Source organism: Schistocerca gregaria, unplaced genomic scaffold (genome assembly GCF_023897955.1).
Source record: "Schistocerca gregaria isolate iqSchGreg1 unplaced genomic scaffold, iqSchGreg1.2 ptg000537l, whole genome shotgun sequence".
NCBI classification, from domain to species: Eukaryota; Metazoa; Arthropoda; class Insecta; order Orthoptera; family Acrididae; genus Schistocerca; species Schistocerca gregaria.
Genome location: NW_026061934.1, coordinates 963,660 through 984,431, shown reverse-complemented (window position 1 = coordinate 984,431; position 20,772 = coordinate 963,660).

The following is a 20,772-nucleotide window of genomic DNA, read 5'->3' as shown; positions in this document are numbered from 1 at the left end:
GTATATTTCCAATATTTATAGTAAACATGAGTGGGGTACACTATCAAAACCTTTTCAGTAATCAATGTATGTGTAGTGTAGCGTCCTTTGTTTAGTTTTAGCTTGATATGTTACCTCTGCATCTATTATCAGGTGCTCTTTACATACTCGTGCTCCTTTGCAACAGCCTTTTTGTTCTTCATTTATAAATTTGTTCTGTGTTGTATGTATCGTTATTTTCTGTGTAATGACTGAAGTTAATATTTAGTATATTGTTGGTAGGCATGTCATGGGGCAATAATTTGCTGGGTTTGCTGTGTGTGCTTGATCTTTAGGTTTCAGACAAGTTATTCCTTGTGTATGTGTATCAGGGAATGTGTATGGGTCTGCAATGTAACTGTTAAATTATTTAGTTAGATGTGAATGTGTTGACGTGAACTTCTTTAGGCAGAAATTTGCTATTTTATCTTTTCCAGTGGTTTTCCAATTGTGTGTAGAATTAATTGCTTTGGTCGCTTCATGTTGCAAAATTATCACTTCAGGCATTTGTGGTATCATCTTTTATGTCTCTGTTTTCGCTTGTATCCACCGTGCATGTCTTTTATGTTGTACCGGGTTTGACCATATGTTGTTCCAGAAGTGTTCCATGTCTGTTATGTTTGGTGGATTGTCTATTTTAATGCGTGTGTTATCTATTGTCTGGTAAAATTTCTTTTGGTTTGTGTTGAATGTTTGGTTTTGTTTCCTTCTATTTTCACTTTTTTTGTATGTTCTAAGTCGTTTGGCCAATGCTTCTAATTTCTGCTTCTTTTCATCTAATTGCTCTATCGCTTCTTGTTGTGAGATTTTACCTAACCTTTTTGGTTTTTTATATGATATTTCTTTTCTTAGAAATTGTGTTAGCTGTCTGATGTCTTCTCTCAGTTTTTCTATTCCGATCTGTAGCCTGTGTTGCCATGCAGGTTTTGTGGGTTTCTTCTGTGTGTTGGTTGGTTCTGATGTCTGTCTAGTGTGTAAATTTAGTGTAGAGAGTGCTCCTATTTAAACCAGTAGTTGTAACTCTCCCATAGTTGTGTTTCCATTTATTTTGTTGTGTATGATTGTGTTGATAGTTTTTATTGTTGTTTCGACTTGTGGGTTATTTGGCGGTGTATGCAAGAATGGTCTAATGTCTGTATTTGTGTCTTTGTATTCTATATATGTCAGCTGAAATTTTTCTTCTATATCTAACATGTGTGTCACTTCGTGTTCTATTTGTACTTGTTCTGGTGGCAGTCTTAAGATTTCGTTTTCCTCTGATTGTTTAATTGATGCGTGTTGTTCTTTGTTTGTTTGCTCTGGGATGTGTGAGTCCATTACTGTATTATTTTCTTCTTCTTCTGATTGGGCATTATTTTGTTCCAGTATTTGTTGTTCCCGTTGTTTGATGTTTTCTAATTCTGATTATTACATGGATCTCATCAGCTAGTCGTTGTTCTGTTAAAAATTTTAAATCTGGGCATCTGGTAGGAAATGTTGTGTATACTTGTGATCTGTATCCAGTTGTATTGGTTGCTAGGTTTGTTGCTTGGTATTATTATTATTTCGTTGTTGTTCTGTTGGTTAAACGTGTGTGTAGCGTTGCCAGGTTACTTACTACAGTAATTTTTTTTTTTTTTTTGCCTTTGCTAGAGCCGTCTTTTAAGTTTGCAGGAGCCACCGCTAGTTGCTTCTTTTGGACTGCGACATTACTGTTCTTTCGAAATGTGCCGTTTGTTACTCTTAAAACCAACATGGAGAGCTCCCCAGCGGTGGGGTCGACTTTTTGAAACCAAATAAGCGGTAGTGTAACTCAAGACCCCCCAGTATCAGACCCTGCATCCAGGTGGGCCTCCGTTTGCAAGTAACTGACGCAGAAGAGTTTGGAATTTTGCGTCATGCTATATAGCGTTAAGGAAGTCTTATTCCATAGTCTTGTTGCGTGTCATAATGGTTAGGACAGAAGCTTAACCATGCCTCGTCAGGTGCAGTAAAATTTTTTTTAAATCCTTATCGAAATGACTTTGGTGACTATTTTTACTCAATTTATTGTTTTAAATGTAATTTCTTTCGTTCTATTCCTTTGTCACATCGTTTTAATCACCGTATGAACTTTTCCATTTGTTTCATTTTTCTTTGCATCATTCTTCTTCCAATCGGAATTTTTGTGAATGTGTATTTTATTGTACCTATCTGTTTGACTATTCAATTACTTCAAAACTCCGATAAATTAATTAAAAAAACAAAAGACGAAATAATCTATTTATATTGACTGTGCATTAACGTGAAAAACGTATTTTTCATTACAAGACGTGCCTTTTTCTGCATGGTAATCGACATACAAATATTTAAAACATTACCTAAATTCTTTGTGTACTATGGAAATGTATGGTAGATGATGATATGAATGAGAGAAGGTTTTCTAAGTAAAACAAAATTCAAGCAATGTGAGAAATCGATATAATGAACACAATAACGAAAACACAGGGCCATAAAAATAGGAGAAATTAAATCGGAATTAGTACATGAAGATAATTAAAAGTTCACGAACAAATATTTCCAGTGGAAAATGGATGATAAGAAGAAAAATTAGACCAAATGAAGAAGTTCATATCACTATTGAATCACGTGACCGAGGAGCGGAAATAAAAAAAAATATATTTACATCAGTTGAATGAAAATGATTATCAATATCACTTCGATAAACACCTAGCATAGATTTCTTCATCTGGTGAGATTCGAACCCACAACCTCATGCATGTGAAGCTAGTATCCTTTCCAATACCCTCACAACCTACCTAGGTCATTCGGCTTTCTTCACGTTATTGAGTCTCACACAAAATTCCGAATTTCTTTTCTCGTCAGTTCCTCGAAAACGTCTACCCACCAGGATGAATGGCTGCACTGTGTGATACTTGGGTGCTTAACCTACATAACCGTATAGATGGTTACAGAAAGTCGATCCTACCCCTGGAGAAATCTCCTTGTAAGACATAACGAAAGAGTGCCGCCGTTTCATTATATCTACTGATACGGTGGTCGACACACAGTTAGTAGTGTAGCCATAGTAACACAAACGGTCTGAAAACTGCACGATCTAAGCAACGAGGGACTACCTCGCACTTAGTCCAAAGGAAAATCTCCAGAATTACTAAAAGACTTGTAGCCAATGAACCGAGTCCCCTGAAGTCATTTAGTCCGTAGCGACTGCTGAGAACCTTCAGAGCAGTCATTAGGATTCGCACTCTACTACTTCGATGTTACACGTTCGGTGTCCTACTCTATGGAGCTGAGTCATGGACTGTATTAGGCATTTGAAATGCGATCGTATGGAAAAATATTAAGGATACCATCGACAGATTTAGTCAAAAGTACGGCGGTACGAAAATGTAGAAATTCTCAACAGCATCCAGAGAGCAGAACTCGATTGTTTTGGTAGCGCAATTCCGCAACAACAAATAAAACCTGTTGAAGTTAATAATTCAAGGAAACATTAATGGCCGGCAGTCTGGACGAGCGTTTCTAGGCGCTTCAATCTGGAACCGTGCGACCGCTACGGTCGCAGGTTCGAATCCTGCTCCGGAAATGGGTGTGTGTGATGTCCTTAGGTTACTTAGGTTTAAGTAGTTGTAGGTTCTAGGGGACTGATGAGCTCCGATGTTAAGTCCCATAGTGCTCAGAGCCATATGAACCATTTTTTGAAAGATTAATGGAATATGTGATCCACGACGCATAGGATTAACCTGGCTAAATAACTCAAACCAGCAGTTTGGGTTCAGCACTGAATCAATGTTCTGAAAAACCATGGACGGACAACAGATCATGCTATCGATCGGCAGTGTTACTGGAGGACGAGGTACTTCAGAGAGGAAGAATGACAATGCTTAAAAATTACATAAATGCTCACCATTAAATTTAATACTCCACTCATATAATCGCGCTAGCTGCCTTTAAAATTAATCTGCAATTGGCATACAGTTAAAATTTTTTGAACCTAGTGCTCTTAACAGCACTCATGTCACCACTTATTTTAATCAATGTATTTATTTTCTCAGACATCCATCGTACGAGGACGCACTGAAAAGTAATGTCGACAGATGTTTTACGTGAAAACTCTCAAAGCTTTTTAAATAAAACAAACTTCATTAACATTCTACATTGTATTCTTCACGTCTATAAATTTATTTCTCAAGACACTCACCCTCGGAACCAGCAAAATTTCCCCAACTAGATACTGTTTTGTTGACACCGTCACAGTGTACTGTTTGACTATGTTAACAGAGCCACAACCTTACCTCTGCTTGCACCGCTTGAAACAACTGAAGTGCTCAAAGGTTTTCTTAGTTTTGCGATAGACGAAAATCGAGACTGTGTGTAGGATGATCGACGGCAGTGCAAGGACGTCGGCTTGCTGCAGATGCCGCAGCGATCGTGTGTAGTTTGGCACTGCCGTGCTCAAGGAGAGTGTGCTCCACATGCGGACGAAGTCTTCGAATTCGTTCTTTTAGTTTTGTGAGCTCTTTCTCACCCACCAACATAGTCACTCAGATAAGAGAGGTAACTATCCAAAATAAGGATAAACACTTGTTACAAAACGCTCCTTACGCAAAATCAGAGGGCTGCAGATATCCAAAGTAAAGATGTAGAATGTTACTGACTTCATCAAATAAAACAGACCGAGTCATTATCTTCTCAGCACGCCGTCGTGTTATAAGCACAAAAATCCAAAAAATTGTTTCAGAGCAAAGTATGCTGTATTTTTAAGTGATGATCTTTGTAATGTACATCTGTATTAAACGTTATGCTGGTGATATATGGTGACAATGCGTATTTATATTTACAATGAAGAGAGATTGACCAGTGGCCAATATACAACTAAAACCAAGTTGTCAGATGGATATTAACTGCAATGGATTAGTGGAGAAATACAGGGATGAAGAAGTAGTTCGATTGTCTTGCCGCATGTATGCTGTAGAGCACATCTTCCACCGGACTGCCTTGATGATGCATGGATGGTAACAGCGTAGTAAATGCCCGGTGACGAAAAGGTCATGAATTCGTAGACTATATAGTCAGTCAATAGATGGAAAATCCTAGTACACCATCTGAAATGTGGAATTGGTGAAGACAGACAGTCGACCGAAATTATATCGAAATAAATTCATTCTTAACTTGTCTTCAGTTGCGTTAGGTAACACCTCGATAGCTAACACATCTGCGTTCAGAGAATTTATTTCGAAGTGATTTCGGTCAGCTATCTACCGTCATCAATTCGATGCACAGGACCATGAATACTGTCGAAGTTTGGCATAGCAAACGATACTCAATCAGGCAAAGGTATCTGAACCTACAATTTCTGATCAATATGCTAAAGGAGAATGTAATAAAATCAATACCTGAAATTTAAAAAAATGTAATCCGTCGGTTAGCCTCTTCAGTGAAAGAGATTAAAAATAAATCCGTGTTGAAAAGGAGTTAAAAGATATTTTAAGAATACATAATGACTTGGTGGATTTAAGGAGTTTAAAATTTACGTCATTCGTACGAAAAGTTCGTAAAATAAGACAGAAGTAATGTTGTAGAACAGAAAATGTAAAAAATAATATTTTTTTAAACACGGCTATGCACAGCCTTAAGCCTAGATAAAATGTGGACTGGCGATCTTATTACAAAACAACAGGCAGAGCCTCCCCATTGTCGCGGCTTCCTTTGCAGGTCGGAGAAACCGCAGCTAAAATGTATGTGGCCAGAAACACCACGTTGACTCACGGCCGCAGAAGCCCATGACACCCTTTAAGAGGCGGCGAGGCATCTCGTACAGTAGTTATATGAGAGTGAATTTATTCCTCGCTCCTCATGAGACATCATCAAACTTATTTTCCTGCTTCTGGAGTGTCTACAGCGAGTATGAGGGAATCCCGAAACGTGACATCTTACTTTTGTACTGCTCTTCGTTCCACACCTTCAAGGACAAACTTCTTTTCTGTGGCACTCGAACACTTGTACTTCTTCGATGTCATTCTCACGGCGGATCTATGTACTGTGCTTATGCTTTATTGAGAAAACACGTAAATTTTTCAAAGTGTTTAGAGATGAAACGATTATCTTAATAACCGATAAAACAATTCCAGATATCGAGTATTACGTACCGGCTGGCACTTCATTACGAAATGTTTACGGGGCTGTCTGTTATGACAGTCGCTTCCGTTTATGGAATGTACCAAACACAGGAGGTTTCTTCGGTAAACAGAAGTTCTTACATGGGTCTTGACAACACGATCGAATTACAGAGGTTCAAATAGTGAGACGCGACTGTGTGGAACTGCATAGGTAGATTTCGGTCTCTGGAAATAATTGTAACTCAACTAAGGACTTTATAGCGACACGAACGTCAGCCGGGTAAATAAGTCCCACATTAAGTGGACATCCAGCGGACGCAGGTAAACACTTCCTGTTACACCACGCCACTGCTGCCTCGGTGTAAACACGGAGGACAGCAGGAAGTGCACGACCACTAGCTGGACTCCAGAGCAGGAAACAGCCGAGGTCCCCGGTGGTCTAGTGGTAAGGGGGTCTGGAACGTTCCAGCGCCTCGGCTGGGGCTATTCGCCCCAGCCGGGCCGGGGTTCAATCCCCGGCCGGCGCTGGAATTTTCAGACTTCCGAACACTAGCCTCCACCTCTGCCTTGGCATGTGGCGCATGTCAGGCACCCCCGTGGGGTCCGTGCTTTGGATCCCACGTGGAGCTCACTCCCACACTACAAACTGTACCTGATTATGCTGCTACAAACATTTAAAATTTTAATTCGCACACTTTCTTCACCAGACTTCATCTACATATATTTTAAGGTATTTAATATATCTCACTATCAAAAGAAACTGCTTGGTATATTTGTAGGATTACAACTATGAAATAAAACCCTTACAAAAAAAAAAAAGATTTTGTTTTCCTTCGTGTACTGAATACTGCTGAGGTTAATACCCAAACATGTGCCATTTTCCTGTAGTTACCAGTGAATATTCAAAAAAAAGGTTATCATACTGATTCATATATTACATACTGTATTTCACACATTCTCAGTGCTGAAAAAGCAATAATTATTTCAACGTCATAAGAAAATACAAAATATTACATCAATAGCAAATCACAAGCCAACGCTGTGTTATTTTTAGTATCATGATTGACTATGTGATAAATAAATCCTGTATAAGAAATCGTTTCGTAATAGTTGACAATATCTTTTAAAAATACTTTTCACTAATTGCATTTTCAAAAACGAACAAAGGCCTTCTTTTTTCTCAAATTATTCTAGTATCAAAATGAGGTGTTTGATGTGACACAGGTCACTAAAGAGATAAACTCTTTTTTGTATGAAAAACGTTATTTCTCGTGGTTTTATGTGAGCTGAATGCTGAATCAAACAGATAATACTTAACGTTAACAAGAGGAATTTCTTGGGGATTTCACTAACAAGCCCATATATTTGATATAATATTTCGATTAATAGTTATATGACAACCTCTCTGCCTCTACTTTATGTAAAAGTATCTGTTGGATCAGAAAAGAAATTATGTTACTACTTCTATGAGTTAAGTCTGGTTGAATGAAAGAGATTGTAAAGGCCTTAGCCGAAGATGCAGAATGTTACCTTCTCTGCAAGGCATTTGCCATCAGTAATGAGTGAAACTGTAAAATAGGAAAAATGGATGACAAACGTCTATTACTGTTGTACTATTATATCACTAACGTTGCATTGCATAAACTTACTTACAGTTCTCGTAGCTGTTCAATATTCTTTAACTCACTATACCGTGCGATTATTTTGTTAACATTTAATATAACAGTAGCCCTGTTCCGAGCCACATATCCATTTTTAATGCTTAAAACTGTGGACAAAACTATTAGTAATACTAAATTACGAAGAGGGAATGATGAATGTAACATGCTGCATACATTAATGTCGCTCGAGATGTAGTTTGCATTATATGTTACGAGAACAGAATTATTTTGTAATGTGTGAAATACACAAAAATACGGTAACAGACAAACCGAGCAGTGATGCCGTAGTCTGTTTTGTAATAATAGTGTAAAGGAAGAAATAAACAGCAACTAGACATTTAAGTCACTCAATATTCGCGGCCATTTTGCGGTTCATCACTTCGCTGCTACGTGTCGCTACTAGTACCTCACACAAATCGTTGCCTGTAGTGCAGAGCTTCGCTACCAGAGGGCTCTATCAGCATCGGCGAGGACTCACTCTGTCGGCGTTTACTGCTTCACTGCTCAACATCTATGCTCGCTGATATGCTGCTAAATCTTCAGAATAAACGAAAAAAATAACACCAAATATGGCAAATAGTGATAATTGTGAATACTACCGAACCATCTCTTTCATACGTCCTGGCTGAAAATACTGATCCAAAATATTTACAGAGGAATGGAACACATTAGAGGAGACGAGCTATAGGAAAATCGAACACACTAGCCGCTAGAGATCGGTTGAAGAAATTCAACCCATATTTATAACATCTATAGATGTAGAAAATAACTTTTCACAGTTTTGACCAAAATATAGTTTGAATTTAAGATGCAACCAGCGATAAAATACAGTGAGCGGCATGTTATCTAGAGCTCTGCCAAAAATCAGCCAGCAGATGTAAGACTTATAAGAAAGCTGGTAGTTGATAGTTGAGGAGGGAGAGAGAGAGTGAGTTTGCATACAGAAAGTTTCACACGTCGTGCGACACACTTATCGCGTTTGTAGAGGGGACCTACCTGGGAATCGATGTCTGGAAACGTCATCCAGCGAGGCCACAGAGTATCAAAGTTACAGGCGCTGTAGTCTGTAAAATGTGTGTACACAGGGAGATCCAATGAAGATGTTAGCAATTTTCTATGATGATGGAGATGGATAAATTTGAGGTTATGTCCCTATAACGAAAAATTGGAAGAGAAGACATTCCTGTTACGTGTAACAGTATGTACCGGTAGTGTTGCAGCTAAGATGTAGGGCAGGAAACTTTCAGAGGTGGTAGTATGGACCGAATGTCCAGTACACATGGGCTGTAAAATGCATACCTTAAGAGCTGTGAGGACTTGTTCATCTTCGCTAGCATAAAACATATCTCCACTGTTGAACAAGTGCTCATAGCGCCTCAGGTATGCATTTTGTAGCCCATGTTTACCGGACATTTTTTTCTTACTTTGATCCATACTACCACCTATGAAAGTTAGCAACAACTGTACCAGTACTTGTATTCCGCCGTCAGAGGTATGATAACGATATTCCCTTGTAACTTCCGGAACATGATACATGATCAAATTGATAAATAATCACGGCATCACACTCTACTTACATACATTCGTCGGGGCTGGTGCCTGTATTTTGATGCTCTGTAGCCTCGTTAGATGACGTTTGCATGCATGAGTTACTAGGTAAAATTGCAAGCTCTAGAAATGTTGAACACCTTGTATAAAGAAAGCAACATACGAAACGAACGAGATATTTGGGAAATTAATCGAAGATAAGAAAGAAGAAATAGAAATTGTTTCCAAATCGACCTTTCATTTCGCTGCTGCTGATTTGAAATTTCGTGGCATTTATTCGCTCTGAAGAGGATCGTTCAAATGATGGTCGAAATGTCGTTATTTTAGTTGTTTCACTGTTGTATAATGACATGGCCTAGTACCCAAAATGATTTTCTTAAATTTGTTTGTAGGAATTCTATCGCTTCTCAACGATATTTTCAGAATGATAGTAGTATTTTTTCCTACACCTACCAACCTTAATAGTGCTAGAAATGATGAAAATATTACCTAGTACTTTTTGATATGGAGACAGAGACGGTGCTTGGTTTTAATGATAACAATATACAGGAAAATTCAGCCATGTTTCTGCGAAGTAGCATTACGCCGAAATTCTGAAATACATCCGTATATTTCGAATGTGGTACAACAGCTGTAGGTAGGAGACGAGGTACTGCAGAAGTAAAGCTGTTTAGACGGGGCGTGAGTCGTGTTTGGGTAGCTCAGATGGTAGAGCACTTGCCCATGAAAGGCAAAGGTAGCGAGTTCGAATCTTGGTCCCGCAAAGAGTTTTAATCTGCCGGGAAGTTTCATATCGGCGCACACTCCGCTCCAGAGGGAACTAATTCTGGAAACAGCTGTATAGTTACTGGAGAGATACAGGATGTTCCAAAATCACGTTAAAAACTTCTAGGGAAATGAGTAATGATATTTTGAAGAGGAGCCCATGTATGGAAAGGTATATCCGTGCTACAGCCGTATGAATACACCTTCGCTAATGTGGTATGCAACAGGGTTATAATCACTGGGGGGGGGGGGGGGGAGGGGGTTACTTACGTCGGATCGTATGATGTCATTTGACAGCTGTCTCCTCTCTGACCTGGTTCGAGTCTCGTTCATGTTTCTGTGAGTGTTAGAGGAACATTGCTGAGTACACTTTTGCCGAATATACCGACACGAGTATTCTGTGTGGCGAAGCTCACAGTACTGGAAGAGCTGCTGGTCGCGTTTATCAAGATCGTTGTCCACAGCGTCTGACTCCTCCCCACACGCTTTTCGTTACCATTGCACAACGTCTTCGAGTAAGGGTGCCTTCAACGTCATCAGGTGCGTGTGTGGTGCCCGTGGAGACGCAGCGCACGCGAATTGGAAAATATATTTATATGGATATGGTGTCTGTTCTTCCGGACATGTGCGAAAGGACGCTACGAATGTAGTGTGTGGTCATACATAGGTGAGAAAGTGGGTCTCGCGGGAGGCGTGCGCGAGATAATTCCTGTAGTCTCACTATCCTCTGTGCCGTCGGTGGCTCAGATGGATAGATCGACTGCCATGTAAGCAGGAGATCCCTGGTTCAAGTTCCGGTCGGGGCACACATTTTCACCTGTCTTCGTTGATATCTATCAACGCCCGTCAGCAGCTGAAGGAAATAATATCATTCTAATTTCAAATTGGAAAAGGCCCTCCTGTGAAAACAGTGTCTCTGAAGACCGATTTTTTTGATTCTTTGGTTATTAAAGAATGAAACTGTAGAACAATAGATGTACTCGGCCACATCTACACTGAAATGCCAAAGAAACTATTATAATAATGCGTATTCAAACACAGAGATATGTAAACAGGCTTAATATGGTGCTGCCGCCGGCAACGCCTATGTAAGACATGTGTCTACCGTAGTTGTTAGATCAGTTACTGCTGCTACAATGGCAGGTTATCAAGATTTAAGTGACTTTGAACGTGGTTTTATACTTGGCGCAAGACCGATGGGACACAGCATCTACGAGGTAGCGATGAAGTGGGGATTTTCCTGTACGACCATTTCACGAGGGCACCCTGAATATCAGCAATCCAGTAAAACAATAAATCTCCAACATCTCTGCGGCCAGAAAAAAAATCCTGCAAGAATGGAATCTGAAGAGAATCGTTCAGAGTGGCGAAAGTGCAACCCTTCCGAAAATAACTGAAAATTTCAATGCTTGACCATCAACAAGTATCAGCATGCGAACCACTCATGGAAACATCATCTACATGGGCTTTCAGAGCCGAAGGCCCAGTCGTGTACCCTTGCTCGCTGCACAGCACAAAGCTTTACGCCTCATTTGGGCCCATCGGTACGAACATTGGACTGTTGATGACTCGAAACATATTGCCTGGTTGGACGTGTCTCATTTCAAAATGTATATACAGTATGGAAGTGTATGGGTATGAATACGACATCATGACTCCATGGACCCTGCATGTCAGCTGGAAACTGTTCAAGCTGGTGGAGGCTCTGTGACGTTGTAGAGCGTGCGCATTCGGAGTTATGTGGGATCCCTGACACGTCTAGATACATTCTGTCTAATCACCTGCATCCATTCGTGTCCATTGTGGATTCCGACGGAAGTGGGTAATTCCAGCAGGACAAAGGAGCGGCCCACACAACGACAATTGCTACAGAGTGGCTGCAGGAACACTCTTCCGAGCTTAAACACTTTCGCTGGCCACCAAACTCCCCAAACATACTGTACGTCTCTAGTAAATTTTATAGCATTAACTACCATATCTGGAATGCCTTGCAAAGTGTTGATCAGAGGAGATCTCTGCTCCCTCTTACTGTTACGGATTTATGGGCAGCTCTGCAGGTTTCATGGTGTCAGTTCCCTGCAGCGCGACTTCAGTCATCAGTAGAGTCCATGCCACGGCGTGTTGAGGCACTTCTGCGTGCTCGCGGGGGCCATAAACGATATTTCTTTGATTCCACAGTGTAACAAATTACTTGTCAATGTGACAGCCTTACCAACATGTTTTCAAATGGTTCTAGTATACGGTACGTCTCGGGAGACGGGTTACAATTTAAAATATGAGTATTATGTACTCAGTCCCCTCTACAAATTCTAGCAGGTAGTGATGGGAATTTCAGAACATCCTGTACGTTTCCAGCAAACTGTATAGCCGTTGTCGTGTTACAATCTGCGAATACATTCCATAATTTGTGACAGATCGTGAGGCGCGACTGCAGACGTCCGTAGCGTTTACCCAGGGGGCGTCTCGGCTACGGCCGCTCTGACGGCCACGAGAATAGCCGGAGGTAGAGAGCGCAGCACGGCTAGTTTGAAGGCCACTTTCAACTAGTGTTGCCAGAGGTGTCTCTTTTTAGAGATTCTACGACTCGCCCCACGTAAGCTTTATCTGCTAACATTTCGAAATACACTATCCTATCAATGAGTGTACAGACACCTATTAGTGGACATTAATATGCAGTGTGTCCAACCTTTGTCTCTATGGCGGCTTGAACTCTGCTCGGGACACTAAGTGAGGTGCCTGCCGACAATTTACGCACCACACACGGAGATCGTATCTACGTGTTTGTACATGCAAGGCAATACATTGCTCAGCAAGATAGCCATATCTCTCACCAATTTTGAACATTTGGAGCACAATGGGCAGGTTCTTTAAAGCAGGTCGCGATTTTGGCGATGTAATGAACCAACTGAACTGAATTTGGTACCATATCCATCAGGAGGGTATCCACTAACTTTATAAGTCAATGTCAAGCCTAGTAACTGCCAAAGGTGGCCCAACAAATTATCGACTTATCAATTTGTGAATCTCTTTGTCTTGAATTAATCATCCAGTTTTTCTTCAACTCTAATCATTCATTTGCCCCTACACGTACAGTCATGCTCAAAACTATCCTAACGCCCGAATTGAATTTCGCCTGATTCACATGCAACCCACATAACGCAACTGTCTAGCAGGTCCCCTTATCGCTCCTTGGTACAGTCTTTTGACTATTGAAAATGGTTCCAACAAATCATCACAAGAAAACACTGTTCTGTATCGCAATAACTCAAGATGTAAAGTAATACCACGATACTACAAATATCACGGAACACCTTATCACAGATAAGACTGCCCTTAAGGCTTGTAGCTCACATTTATTACAATAAATGACATACCTGACATTTTACCACTCTCATTATTATTACGTCAGATAGGTAATGCACATTGTAAATTCGTCGAATTCATGATTTACTCTTCAAAGTAACATACCGTACTTATTATTTAACACAAAATAAGATTAAAAATTAAAGGTATTCACGAGCAGCTAATTGAGAATATTTATGAACTTCAAATGACACGACGAACCGTCTCGTTCTGCATATGGATGCAAACTCAGGTCATGCAGACTAAGCAAAGATTTCGTGCCTGACGGAAACTAACAGTCACTCGTGATTAGGCATACAGAGAGTGATATACCTCGATTTTAGACCGAGCCAGTTTGCAAATACCAACTTTAAATTACATAGCGCAAGTATTTTTGCCGGACGCGAATTCCTACCCAGCACCTATTGTCCCTGTTAACGAACGACGAGAGATGTTGAATCTTGGTTCTTAACAAGTAACTTACTTGAATTGCCGTGAGGTAAGGCTTTGTACTGGGCAGGGATTCGAACTCAGAACTTAATCGAATAGATATCGACGCACAATCAACTGTGACATTTCGGATTTTCTCGGCAGTAGCTAGATGTTTTAACTGAAATGACGAGACGAAACATACATTTTTTTTCCTTCCCAAGACTCCAACCCGGCATCTATCGCTGTTATATTCTAGAGAAAACGAACGTTAAATATGGGTTTGTTGCACCAGCAGCGACATGTGAGCGTGTTGGAACTAGAAATAATATGACGAAGAGTTCAGTGCTCACTGGGAATACAGCTCCACACATCATATCGCTTTTGACTACACACAAAGATACGTCAGCTTCCAAATTTTTGTCCAGCTCGGCCTAACATCTTGAACTTACAGTGATCTCGCAAATAGTCCTGTGTCTCACTGGGTGTCAAAACGTCACATATCGTTAGTGTTGACAACGAATGAAAATACATTAAACATTAAAATAATTATCCACCAGCAGATAGGTGTTCTCATGCTAGAGCTTGATAATACATAATGAAATCTATAGTGCCGGGCCAGGATTCGAACCCATTCACGCGCAGTATGTGGAGATGTTGAGGAATCTGCAGTTCTGAACAAACAACAAATAGTAGCCGTGCTGTATTCTCACGAAGGGGTCAAATTGAGCGTTAAGTACGGTCTAAGTTGCATTCCCAGTTCAGAACCGATTTTATCGACATACAGAAGCTCAGATAAAATATGGACTAAATGTCCTTTGAGCGTTATTTAAGCATCACAAGACTGCACATACATGCAATCGATTTCGAGGTGCAAAGTGTTTATCTTACTTTGGTGACAGGTGGGCATAAGAGATTTCCAAAAACTTTTTATCGTACTGAAATAATCTTTTGTCGGAAAGAAACAAGGTAAGTGTTTTATTTGTATATATTTTGTAGGAAACTGTAATCGTGATGGAAGATTATACACCATAATGTTTGACACAACTGCTAGGAGAAAACGCTGCATACTAACCAAACCCTGCGGTTCCTCTCCATATCCCCGTAAGACACGAGCAGGGGATTCTCCACGCATACCGCTACACAGCTGTTCCTAGCACACCTGAGATTTGGCAACATCGTCACAAACATTAGGCAACACTGTGACAATGCAATCACTTCCGCCTATGGTACTGAATTGGCTCACTAAATTTACTTGATATTACCTTTCCATTTGAATGGCTCATGCTGTATAATCCTTACGTAAACTAAGATACTGAGGCAGAAAATTCAATTTTTTGGCTAAAGAAATGCTATTCTTCACATAAGTGGCAACTTTTATTATCTTTCACGATGCGTTATGAGGCTGAGCGACCAATACCTTGATGAGAGTGGTGCAAAGGTAGCAGTGTGTCTGTAACCCGGTGTTACCGCCCATGTCTCGTGTCAGAACGGCTCAATCAGTCGTCAGTTCCAGCTGAGGTAGGGACCATCGTGTGCGAGCTTTTTTTTTAAGGAGCTGCGAATTTCCAGAAAAAATTCTGTATCGAAATCGGAAGAAAACCTTTACACATCAAATCTTCTTGGTAGCTCGACTCAGTAAGTTGTGTTAATCGTCATAGATCATGGCGTTCTGACTTCCAAGCTGCTTCGCAATACCAGCGTCTCTGAAGAAATTCGAATCGATCATCAACGATACGAATTTCAATATTGTTCTTCACTTAAGACTCACATTCCAGGGTGATAAGTATGAAGGAAATGAGCCTCTTGATTACTCTATGCTAAACTTTCCTGCAGACATGTGCTGACAGTGTCTCTAGCAACTTGCTTTTTCTCTGGGTAGCTTCAAATGTGGCAGTTTTGTCGCCTTAAATCCAATTGAATATTCTAAATATCATTTGTGAACAGCGTTCACTTCTCCATTAATTAATTTATGGACCTCAAAAGAAGCAATTTGCCTTAGTAGCTATAGAGCAGGTTCTGATAGGAATTGACGCAAACTTTTTCATCCATTTACCATAGAAAATCAAAGAAAGAAACCAAACATTACATTGCATTTACTCCCTGTGCCTTGAGTAACACATATGAATCCATGACAATAATAAATTATTTGAAGAATCTCCTGTGCAAGGAAAAGAACAGAATGGGGCGCTTTAATTATGGCGCACTGGATCAGAAACAATGAAATTAATTCTGTGTCACATTGATGTACTGCATTCTAATGTAATAAAATAATCATCAAATAAAAACGGTTTTGTGCCTCCTTTGCTATCAAGAGTGAAACACAAATCGTAGACAGATTTTATGGGTCACTACTCAACAACATTAAAGCATTTTACATGGTTGAGAGTGTGGAGTGGAGCAGATGTTGTCGGCAGAAGGCAGCGCAGTGCCTCAGCCCCCGCCGGTAGGCAGCAAACGGGTCCCAGAGAACTCAGACGCATGCGGTGTTCAGAGGCAGATGCTCGGTAAAGAAATCTTTCGCTAAAACATTGTTGAACCAAACTATTATTACCAGTGTGACACAAAGCGAAATATATTGTAGATTCGCTTGAATTACACGCATAGCTTCAGCACCGAGAGGAAAGGGGCGATAAAAATTTTGTCGTTGTCTGCTTCCGGTCGCCAGACGTCATATTAGCTAGTCTCACGTTTTACCTCAAGACTACGGCCTTAGTCAAGAATAATGTACTAAGACTGAACTCAAGACTTCCTCTGGGAGGTGCCGCAGTCTACAATGTTGCAGATCGAACTTACTGCCGGACACAGTATCCTGAGAGGAGCACGACTGTGTTGTCCACCTTATGTGGACGGCTCGGCGGTCAATGTTTTGCTCTAAGGCTGTATCTACAACACATATTGCATCCTGAACACCTAGAAGAATTAAAATAACAAAAGTAGTTTATGAGAGCAACGTTAACTATGGCGTTCGAAGTATTCATAGTGTTGTGTTCGTGTGTGCAAACGCCTTCCAATGCCCACTCAAGGAGGACAAGGATACAAAGTCTAGCTTCAGTATTATAAAATCGCTACAGTCTGCGGATAAACTCATACTCGGGTTGATAATTAATTTGAATATTTAGCAATACTATACCCATTGGTGTTAAACTCGTTATTAACCAATGATTCCCAAAGCTACAGGGACACTACTTGTGATACTTAGGCAGTGCTATCAGACGAAAAGATCAACCTGACACAAACTGTGGGAAGTTTGTTTTACAAACTTCGTACCAGGATAATGAGCTTTTACGTATTTGGGATGTCTGTGAACGTTGCTGCTTGAGACGATTTAAGACGAAAGTAAATTCCTTTAGCAACGACAATGTTTGAAGAAACCGTCTTAACGGGACTAAATCGTGATTTGTAAATCGTTTACCGGCCGTACTCTACCGCATTTCGCTGATTGGAAGGCAAATAGATTACGGAAAAATGTCACAGAAGGAAAAGGGAGAACGAAACGTCTCCCACTGGAAGGTCATGTTGTCTTATTTAAATGATTACAACATCAGGTAAAACGACCAGTCAGATTGTCAGTATAAGAACATTACTGTTGTCAGTATGATGTAGCACTGCTCAGGGCCTGTAACGATAAAGGGCCCGTTTAGGTCAGTCATATTGTATAAAGAAGTGGAAGAGAGAGCACCGCTAAATTCCACAATCCGTATGCATTGCAGACACACAGAAATTACTGTTACAGTGTACTAATGGAGCCCAATTAATGAGAGAACTGCGTATTTCCCGGTGAGAGAGAGCACTGGCAAATAATCTTCGCTAAATTAGGTTACTTAATCTGGTGTCACTCTGAGCCAGAATTTATGGCCGGCGGCTGAGTGTAAGGTCAGTGGGCCGGATCCGAGTTTTGCAAGTGCGAAATACTTTCCTACATTATAGAAGCGAATATTAAACTGGAACTAATATTCCAAAAATTTTGAACTTGGATAGCTTAGAATGAAAATCTTTTTCTTTATTGCAAAGGAAAACAATTGATTTTCTAAAACATTCTCTGTCATACACAACTTGAAACAGGTCACGTCGACCAAATCATATGGAAAAATTGCCAGCGGCGTATATCGGCAGGCAGTAAGATCTCTTGGCTTTTGGTTTGGCAGTACTCGACAGCCATTTCTAGGCGCAAGTAATAGAAGAAAGGCAGAGCGTTATTGTTATCAAGTAACGTCTTCATCGATTACTTTAGTTTTAATGTAATCTATGAGTAATTACTCATAGATATTAACATGAAAAGAATTCTGTAGACAGAGAAAGAACCTCTTCTTGGGAAACTACTTGTATAGTGACCAAAAGGCACGAACTTATATTCAAGTACAGTGTTCCAGCAGCGGCATGAAGAAAATGATAGTAATAATGACGGTAATAATCCAATTATCCGGTAACTTCACACTTCCCAGTGGATCTTCACGAACTAAGAAAATATCTGAATTTGTGAACATTTCAAAATGGCTTCACATCGAGCCTATGATGCCTACAAGGGTCTTTACATCCTGCTGACATGAGAATAGCATAATCTCCGCGTCAGAAGCTTGTTTCTACTTAAACATTTAATAGACTCGCGTTTTATCCACCGTGACTACTTTTGTAAGCTCAGCACATCATCCGTTGCAGAATACTCCTGGGTCTGGGAAATGTGGGCACAATGGTCTGGTGGAACTATCACAGGAGCAATGCGTGGGCTCAGACATTTACTTTTAAGAAGCACAAACAGATTTACTTTGCGTCTGGTAACCTCAAAAGAAAGACGTTATAATCCAGAATTCGCAATACAAATCACGTTCCATCATTACCAACTGGGCAGAGCCAGGTTACGTTGGGAAATGACATAGCGGAAGTCATCGTAAACAGAAATACAGTCGCCAGTAAACTTACTTACATTAGAAAATTTTATTTTATTTTATGAACCGATAGCCATTTAAAGGATGGGGCTCTTATTTTACTTGTAATTGATTGAACTAGAGACGTTGAAAAATTTGGTGCTGGACTGTGATTCGAATTCGTTTCTCCTCTTTCGAGGATCTGAATCTCTCGGGACATTATACTTCAACCATTTCGTCCCTTTTCGCAAGACTGCAACCTTCTCTAGGTCTCCTCCAAAGGTAAGTATGTGGGTCCGAATCCTGATCCAATACAAAAATATTCATAGTTTCAGTTCAAGCCCTATAACGTGCACACCGTCCCGCTAGTGAAAACCAACGTGCGCTTTTAATGTCTATTCATGTGTTGCCAACAATCGCAATAGGTGTCATTATTTCTTGTCAAACACGCACACACCTTACCGTTGGTGAGTAAGCAACTGATATTTAAGCTATATTTGTGGATGCACGGTAGGCGTGTAGTTAGATTGTCGCTTAGGTACAAAAGTTTGTATCCTTAGTTTAGATTCAAACACCTAGCAGCTGGTAAGAAAAACCGATACGTAAATTTGATTTTACTTAATTAACAATACGATTACGTGTTGGGTTCGTATCTCCGTCATATAACTTCACATCATGCACTTAATCTTTAAATGCATGCGCACTTTGTTACTTGAGCATGGAGGTATATCAGACATCTTTCGTGGTTAGTTAACAGGGACGAAATTGTCTTGTTAGGAGTCCCGGTTTATTAAAAAAATTGTCGTCTTTTATTTTCAAGTTTAGATTTCATTACTGGTATTGGCAAAAATTTCGGTAATTCATGACTCTTCATGGATAGCCATCAATATGATATGATTAGATTACATTAGATCAATTCTTGTTTCATAGATCATGAATACGATATTTCGTAATGACGCGTAACGTGTAATTTTAATGAAAGATTTCTTTACATACCATGATTCAATTTCTTTACAACAATTTCTTACTCTCTCTCATTCTTTTTGATTTCTCTCTCTCTCTCTCTCTCTCTCTCTCTCTCTCTCTCTCTATCATACACACACACATTCTTTTTTTCTTTATTTGTTTGTTTTGCTCGACTATCGGCGAGGCATGAAAACGTCTCTGAATGAGCTTCTTAGTTTTTAGTACACTTACGAAATAAATATAAAAATAACTGTGAGAGTTACTGATATATGATGCTTAGTTTTCAGTCAGTTCCGAGTATTATTAGTAACCACGCTCCAGTCCCTAAACCTAGTTACAGAAATGCGAATCAGACGCATTACGTATTCCAGGCCGTAGCAACCGCGACTTGGAGACACCAGCTATGGTCACTTCCCAGACCGCTGTACGATCACATCGGTTCGTCTTCTTTCTGCTGGTACTGTAACTGAGATTTGACAACAAGGCAACGTATGTTTGGCAACTCTGTGATCGACCAGTTGCTCCCTGGTGTGCACGGAATTTATCCTCAAAGTTCACTTGATTTTACCTGTCATTTCCATTGTATAATCTGATTTATTATCGCTTTACGTGTAACAAAAGATTGTAAATTTACGGTTTTCAGCCCAGGAAAGTCGTTGCACGTGGAAATCGCAACTAATCTCGTCCTTTAAATAGCGGTTTACGAGTGCTAGGCATTATCGATCTCGTAAGAGTAAGCTAAGACACGTACTTCTACTCCAGCTCTATGGTAATGCGCTGACCTGAGAAATAGCATCTGTTATGGTTCGCACTTCCAGTCTCACTGACTGTAACGTTTTTATCCCTTCTGTGAAAGAGCTACTAACAGTCAGATAAAACATCGATAAGGAAATCGCAAAAAAATACTTTCGGCTCATAGTTCAATGGTGAAAACTTACAATGCTGCACAACGGGTAACTCCTCTTCCCGCCGCTGACAAGCAAATTTTGGGTTTCTAGGAATACAAAACTTTACTTATGAAATGCGACATTTGTACTGCACGACGTTTTCAACAAAGAGATGGCGCAATACAGTAGCTCA